We start from the raw sequence: 8,942 nt of genomic DNA, 5'->3' as shown, positions 1-8,942 counted from the left end.
GCTTTAGTTGAATATTCACAAATTCAATATTGGATGGAAGTACCTGCATTATTTGTGTAGCTTAGGGATTGTATGTTTCATGCCTATGATAGGTTTAATTTACCAAAGAAATGTAGGAAGTTTGCATATAGCAGAGAGTTATATGTCCTAATAAGAATGTAATTTGCATTTGTAAATCCGCTATCAAAATAGGGATAGGAATTCTAAAAATTGTGTTAGAGAAGCATAAGGTGGAGAGTTGATGAAATTATTTGCCCTATATTTAATCCATGGAATTATTCTTTAATCTTGTTTGAGTTCCTTTACTTTCTTGACATTAAATGCATTTTAATTTAGTTTAGTTGTTTTCTACAACTTGATTTTCTTTAGGCCAATTAGAAATAATTGTCAATTTTTGGTACTTAGTAGACAGTCCTTGTGGGATTGGCACTCTATTTTCATTATATTACTTGGATAACTATTGTGTACACTTGCGCACTGAAATTTCACAACATGTTTTCGCTACCGTTTGCGAGGATTATTTTACTAATACAAAAATAGTTCAATTTTATTCTAATTTGGTAGTTTTTTTAATTGCTCTAATTTGATTCGTGTCTTAATCCTTTTACTTCAAGGACAATTGGTTTCTATGGTGTGGAAAAGTACGTGAAATACTATTGGTAAATCTTGAAATAGAATGGACTTGTAGATAGAACAGAAAGAAAAAGAGGTTGGAAACTACCATGGGTGAAAACCAAGGGAATGTCGCCAACAATGCTAGAGGGGAAGCGGTTGTTGAGGTCCCTGCTGAACAAAGGGCAAGAACTTTAAGAGATTGTGTACTCCCCACTGTTACGGGAGTGCATTCATGCATCAGACACCCTACAATTGCCGATAATAATTTCGAGAATAAGCAGACAATACTACAAATGGCCAATTCCACCATTCAGTTTGGCGGCTTGCCTAATGAGGACCAAACATGCACATCGCTAATTTTCAAGAGCTGTGTGCGACTTTTAAAATAATTGGAGTGAGTGATGATGCCATAAGGTTGAGGCTATTCCCATTTTCACTTCGGGAAAGAGCCAAGAGCTAGTTAAATTCACTGCCGACTAACTTTATTAGCTCTTAGGAGGATTTAGTACATAATTTTCTCGCCATGTTCTTCACTCCATCGGAAGCTGTAAAGTTGAGAGGGGACATTAATATATTCTTCTAGAGCGACGAAGAATAATTATATGAAGCATGATAGAGATTTAAGGAATTGTTGAGGAAGTTCCCTCATCACGGCATTAAGAAGTGTATATTTGTCCATAATTTTTATAAGAGGTGGTGCGGTATTACTAGCCCCATGATTGATGCCGCAATATGATTGATTCCACAACATGATGGACATTTATGAGAAAACGTTCTAATGAGGCCTATGATTTACGAGAGGAAATGGATATGAATAACTACCAGTAGTCTGATGACCGATTATCTCATACCAGAAAAGTAGCAGGGGTTCATGAACTGGATGGTATAACTGTTTTAACTACTCAAGTTGCAACATTGACTAAGCAGTTGCAATAAAACTTTATTTCAGCACAAGCCAGAAATAATCAAAGAATTTGTGAGATGTGTTGGGGACCCCATACTTTCGAGCATTGTATAGCAACAGACCCACACAATGATATGCCCATGGATCCTTCTCAAGTTCAAGCTATTGGGAATTTTCAGAGGCCATACAACAATTAATTCTTCAACTCCTATAACCCACGGTGGATAAATCATCCCAATTTCTCCTGGAGAAATAATCTAGGCCAACAACTCAATTCCAAAATGGTTATCAGCAGCCTATGTCTCAAATACCGCCTCAAGCATTATTATGTTAGCAACCTAGGCCACCAGCTCCTTAGGACAAGTCTAATGAATTTCAATTTTCTCTCTTAACAATCACCAACACTCAGACTCAGTTTATGATGGAGACTAGATCCTCCATCATGAATTTAGAGATGCAAGTGGGTTAGTTGGAAAATTTGTTAAACACCAGGCCTTAAGGAAGTTTGGCTAGTAATACAGAGGTTATTCCTAAGGAGTAGTGTCTGGAAATTACCCTAAGGAGTGGGAGATAGTATGAAAAGCCTACACCAAAAAAAAAAAAAAGAGCACAATACAGAGGCTAAAAAGAAAATTGATTCAGTTGAAAAAGAGGTTGCTGAAGACCATCCTTCCAAAGTTGTGGCACCACCAGTTAGTATTGATTACCACATTAGGATTCCTTATCCTCAGAGGCTTCGAAATATTTCTCTGGATAAATAGTTCTCCAAATTTCTTGAGGTATTCAAAAAGTTGCACATAAATATTCCGTTTGTTGAAGATTTATAGTAAAGGCCAAATTATGTGAAGTTCATGAAAGAAATTTTTTCTAAGAAGAGGAAGATGGAATTATGAAGTTGTGGCATAAATAGAAGAGTGCAGCGCTATATATCAAAGGAAGCATCCACAAAAGCTTAGAGATCTGGCAAGTGTCACTATACCATGCACTATAGGGAACTTTTAGTGCAAACAAGCCTTGTGTGATTTGAGGGCAAGTATTAATCTGATGCCATTATCTGTATTTTATCAACTTGGACTAGGAGAAGAAAGGCCCACAATAGTGACTTTACATTTGGTAGATCATTTGGTCAAGAATCCTCGAGGTATTATTGAGGATGTGTTAGGAAAGGTGGACAAGTTCATCTTCCCAGGAAATTTCATTGTTCTAGACATGGAGGAAGATGCCAATGTCCCTATCATTCTTGGGAGGCTATTCTTTGCACGGGGCAGGGATTGATTGATGTGGAGAATGGTGAGCTGAGGCTTTGAGTTCAAGGAGATGAAGTTATCTTTAATGTGTTCAAGGCCATGAAGTATCCTAGAGAAGTGATAGTTATTTCAACATTCATGTTGTGCATGGGGTAGTTTTTGGTATTAGTTTTGGGGAAGATCCTCTTTAGTTGACTTTGACAAAGGTAGATGCATATGAAGAAGATGGTAAGGAGGTAATGGAATATGTGAATTCCTATTGACCTTCCTACAAAGATAAATTTGAAGAGTTGGGACAAAGGCCTGAGAGACCATTGTCGTCTATTGAGAAGCCACATTTATCAGAGTTGAAGTCCTTTCCAGACCACCTTCACTATGCTTATATGGGAGAAAAGGAGACCTTTCTTGTGATAATGTCTTCTTCTCTTTCTGAAGTGGAGGTGGAAAATTTTTTGAGAGTACTCTAGGCCCATAAATTTGCTATTGGGTGGACTTTGGCGGATATTCAAGGAATCATCCCATCAACAGTCATGCATAGAATTCTCATGGAAAACGATAACAAACCCTTTATTAAAGCTTAGAGAAGATTAAATCCAGCTATGAAAGAAGTGGTTAAAAAAGAGATTTTAATGTGGTTGGATGCCGGTGTGATTTATCCAATATCAGGTAGTGCTTGGGTGAGTCTAGTGCAAGTGGTGCCTAAGAAAGGTGGTATGAATGTGGTGAAGATTGGGAATAACGAGCTCATCCCGAATTGTACTGTGATAGGGTAGATTACAACAAGCTAAATATGGAAATGAGGAAAGATCATTTCCCTTTGCTGTCTGTTGATCAAATGCTGGATAGGTTGTCGGGCCACAATTATTACTGCTTTTTGGATGGTTATTCAGGATATCATCAAATAGCAATTGCACCTGAAGACCAAGAGAAAACGACATTCACATGTCCCTATGGAACTTTTGCTTTTTGAAGAATTCCATTTAGACATTGTAATGCACTAGCGACTTTTCAAAGATGTATGATGGCCATATTCTCTGACATGGTGGAGAAGAGTATCAAAATTTTTATCGATGACTTCTCGATCATTGGGTTGTCATTTGATGATTTTTTGAGGCATTTGGAAGTGATACTCAAGAGGTGTGAAGAGTCCAATTTATTCTTGAATTGGGAGAAGTGCCACTTTATGGTGAATGAGGGGATTTTTTTTGGGCACAAGATTTCTAGCAAGGGTATTGAGGTGGATCGTGCAAATATTTCTACTATTGAAAATTTGCCACCTCTTGTTTTGGTAAAAGGGATGAGAAGTTTTCTTGGGCATGTAAGATTCTATAGATAATTTATCAATGATTTCTCTACGGTTTTGAAGTCTCTCTCAACCTTATTGATGAATGATGTTCCTTTTGATTACAATATAGAGAAGTTAATTTCATTCTTTCAAGGTACTTAAGGAGAAGTTAATTTCAACACCCATCGCAGTTGGAGCAGTTTTGGGGTAGCAAGATGAAAAGGTATTTCGAACCATCTAATATGCTAGTAGAACCTTGAATGTTGCTCAACTAAATTATTCCACCATAGAGAATGAGCTTCTGTCTATTGTTTTTTCCTTTGACGAATTACTAAGATTTGAATGAGCAAAGAAACTTCAAGATATGAAAAGCAGGAATTGACAAAAAAGAGAAACTTTGAGATGTGAGAAGAAGATATAGAAAAATAAATTTTAATGAGATATAAAAAATGCTTTATCGGAAAACGTTTAGTAATATTTTTAAAATTTAATTTGAAATATACTTTTTATTAGATAATATACATTTGAATTCAAAGTTCCTATATTTTTATAACTAATTTTCTAATTCGTTTGAATGTTGTTATTTTTAATTTATGTATTTATTTATTTTTGAACGATATGTCGTATGTTATCATTATGTTTGCTTCCTCTTGTTACTTACATTATTATTAATCTAATATTTAGGTGAGAAAAAATTACAACTTGTGGCAATGAATTCTGATTTTGATTTTTTTTTATTAATCTTAGCTTTATTTTATTGACTAAATAGTTAGTTGGTGAATGTGAACTATCCGTAATTATAAATGCCTAACGTTTTCTGCCACTAAAATATTAGTTGGTAAAAATTATTTAACTTTTGGCGACTAGTTGTTAGTCGCACATACACATTCTTTAGCGACTAAGCAATTTTAGTCATCGAAACAAAGGATTCCCACCACAACAATAATTTGGCGCCAAAGTTTCACTGACTAACAAAAAATTTAGTCGCTAAACAAATTGAACAATGACTAAAAATTTAGTCGCTAGTTGTTTTGGTACAATTAAACCCTTGTCTTACAACTAAATCTTTCCACGACTAAATATTAGTCGTAAAAACTAACTTTCAGTGACTAACTCAATTTAGTCGTTGAAAACTTGGTCACTAAAAGTGAAGTTTTTTGTAGTGAATTTCGACCATATCTTATTGGAAATAAGGTGATTGTTTTATACCGATCATTGAACTATCAAATACCTTATGACCAAGAAAGAGGCTAGGCCACATCTTAATAGATGGGTGTTATTGATTCAAGAATTCGACATGGAGATTCGTGATAAGAAGGGGAGGTAAAATCTTGTTGCAAATCACTTGTATAGACTTGTGGAAGAAAACCAAGGTACATGGAGGTGCAAATTAATGATCACTTTCATTATGAGCAACTTTTTGGGGGTATGAGACGATTCTATGGTTCCTTGGTTTGCAGATTATGTATATTATTTGGCAGCTAATGTTGTACCGCCATAGATGTGAAGGCAACAACTTAAGAAATTCTATTTCGAAGTGAAACCTTGTTCATGCAGAATAGAAACATAACTTAAGTTTCTAGTGAATACAGGAATAAAATAAACATTGTCCAAAACAAGAAATTTATTTTTATTAAATTCTAAACAAGCAATTCCAACTGCTTTGGCATATACGACTCGACCACTGCCAACCCTCATGGTCACCTCCTCATCAAAAATCTCCCTCGAAGAACTAAGAATCTGTAAAGAAAAGCAAACATAGTTAGTGGCACCCTAATCAACAATTCAAGATGATGTGTCATCTTCCAATGAACATGCTTCTAAAACAAGTAAATCATATTTACCTTTATTCTTCTCTTTTAGGTCTAAGAGATACTTAGGACAATTTCTCTTCCAATGACCATCAATGTAGAGTCCCAGAATTTTACTTAGCTAGTTAGATAGTAGTAGTAGTAGCAATATCTAGTACTAGTTATAGTATGTTAGTTACCGTGGATTTTGGTTCAAACCGGGACTTAGTTGGAAACTCATATCAATAGTTCTGAATTTTATAAGTTTAACCTATAGTTTAAGAATATTGATTATAACATAAGGTTTGATTAATATTGATAGTCCTAAATGTATTACTTATTATAACCGAAGGTTTAGATGAAGCCAATAAGAATATGACACTTGTCATAAGCATGATTATTAAGGAATTATTATTTTAATGATAAAATAAGGAAATATAAGACTTAGTCTTCACCAGAAACTATTAGGGTCGTAGTTTGACCCAGTCAAAGTAGTTATCCAACCTTAATTATGCTGAAAAAGTGCAATTACATGTTTAAAATAATCACGTATGCTGATATATCGCAGCAGTGGAGTTGATATATCGGCTGACGAAGGATATGGAAAACACGTTGACGTTACACAAACGAGCCTTGGGATTACTGGGTGGGGGGGGGGGGGGGGCGGCTCCATGTAGGTTGTTTTGGAAGATTGACTTTTTGTTATTTTAAAAATACTCTTAACCACTTAGACTTGCTTCTGAACATTTTTTACTGAGTCTTCAGCCTCTGATTGACGAAAATTCAATTCTTTTTCAATTATTTTCTTTATTTTTATTCAAATCAAAATGGGGTTAGTTTCACTCCTTACCTCTATAAATAGGACCTACTACCCAACCCTTCCTCTCATTCTTCAAGCTGTGATCAGAGACTCCAAGGTGCTAGTGCTACCATAGACTGATAAACACTTGGGTTGGGAAAAAGCTTTGCCATTCTTAAGCTTTATAAAACACTTTGGGAAGTGAGATTAGTGAATTTCGGTATTGGGGTTAGACTAATCTATAAGGTCAATAAAGGTACCCTTATTCTTAAAGTTCAGTCCTGTTTGATTCCTTAGTTCTTTAGTTTTCATTCAGGTTCTAACTCTTGTTATGGTTTTGAGGTTAGGTTTTTAAGTTCTTTGAACTTAAGGTGTCTTTTTGGTAAGTTTTCTCTTGGTGGTTTATTTCTATTCTTTTCATCTCTTTCTTTTAAGAAATACTCACTATTCTTATTGTTGGTTTAGGAGTGTTCCAAGTCCCGCATTTGTTCTCATATCCCGGTTTCGGTCAGGAAAATAGGATAGACCTTGTATGTTGTATGATATCTTATGTTTATATGTTATGTTTATGATAAATTTATGTTATAATATGTTATGTTATGATTTACCCTACCTCAGATATTAGACAGGGGATCTAGATGGGTTATCATATACTACCATATGATTTACCCTACCTCAGATATTAGACAGGGGATCCAGATGGGTTATCATATACTACCATGTGATCTAACCTACCTCAGATATTAGACAGGGGACCCAGACGGGTTATCACATGCAATGTTAATTAGTTAATGGCCATTAATATTGTAGTCCTATATGGTATATGTTTTTATAGCCATACGTTTTATAGTGTATGCTTATGATATATGATATATGTTTTTATAGTCAAATGTTTTATAGTTTTATGATGTAGTTTTATGCTTATGATATATGATGTATGTTTTTAGTAGGTTTTCCTTCCTGGGCATTAGGCTCATTCCTTTATTTTTAGTGTGATGCAGGAAAATGAATCTGGAAGGTGGAAGGATTCTTGGTGCTTGGCTTGTGTGTTGAGGATGGATGGAATGTGTGGACTGTGTGTCGATCGAGGATGAAGTTATTTATTTTTAGTCTTTTAGATCATGTTTTCTACATTTAGTTTTTTAACAATTGAATTAAAGTTTATGTTATTCTTTTAAACAATGGGTACCCATGCCATATTTTCTATTATTATGTATTTGATAAAATATTTTGAGATTTAATAAAGTTATATTATTTCTTATGTATCTTTCCCAAAATAGTAGCTATGTCTAGTAGTTCTAATGATCCAAAGTCTTAGTAATAGTTGGGTCATTACAATCAACTCCACAATGAAAGCATGTCCCCTTGGGCTGCTTTCATGGACGTTTTGTTATCCTTATTATCTTTGTTCTCCTTGACTTTAGATGACATTTTAGGCCTCTTTTCCTATTTGTCATTGTCCTTTTCATTGGATTTATTTCTCCTCTTATTTTTCCCTTTAGAAAAGGAAGGTTTAGAATCAACAACATTTGATTCTTCTACTTTTGTATTACTCTTATTAAGTGATTCAAAAGTCTGCAACTCATTTAGCAGCTGAGTCATATTATACTCCAACTTGTTCAAATTATAGTTGGTAGTAAATGTGAAAAAAGTTGTTAATGATTCAAGTATCAGGCTAACTTGAGTCCTCTCATAAATGGTTGCAACATGAACTTCCGCATCATGCATGGTATTGATCATGTTTAGAGCATGTTATCGGACATAAAATCCTTTCTTCATTCTCATGTTCATATAGGCTCTAGTAGCCTCATGTCTGCATTGATCGAATTGCTATCAAAACATGTCTTGAAGAGACTCCCATATCTCATATGTAGTTGCATGCCTTCAAGCTTCTTTGTGAGTGCATCACTCATACTAGCAAGCATGTAGCATTTAGTATTATTGTTGGATAAAATCTAAGCATCATACTTCTCCCTAGTAGTTTTGGGGGCAGTGGCAGCAGGGACCTAAGAACATTCCTTAGTAAAGACAAACTTGTAGTTCTCATAAATCAATACAACCTTTATGTTAGATTTTTCGTTTCATAAATTATCGCCAGTAAGTTTCTCATTTGCAAGTAATGTTGTAACATGGTTTGAGATAGACATCATTGCTGAAATAAATAAATAAAACAAACTGAACTTGGCACATATAATGAATATCAATAATTTCATAATAGTAAATATAATGCATGAATGCAACAATTTAAATAACGCATAAAAAATTATTACTAATTTGCGATAAATTAATTTGACAATTAATG

General features: G+C 34.6%; 1 non-coding gene across 1 annotated transcript; it reads right to left on the bottom strand.

The window, feature by feature from the left end:
* Window positions 1-1,165: 1,165 nt before the first annotated feature.
* Window positions 1,166-1,272, bottom strand: LOC133780795 (small nucleolar RNA R71). The gene has a single exon (XR_009869612.1). It is a non-coding gene; the product is annotated as a small nucleolar RNA R71 (small nucleolar RNA).
* Between the last annotated feature and the right edge of the window lie 7,670 nt (window positions 1,273-8,942).

This window comes from Humulus lupulus, chromosome 5 (assembly GCF_963169125.1).
Source record: "Humulus lupulus chromosome 5, drHumLupu1.1, whole genome shotgun sequence".
NCBI lineage: Eukaryota > Viridiplantae > Streptophyta > Magnoliopsida > Rosales > Cannabaceae > Humulus > Humulus lupulus.
This window is presented reverse-complemented; position numbering and strand designations above follow the sequence as displayed.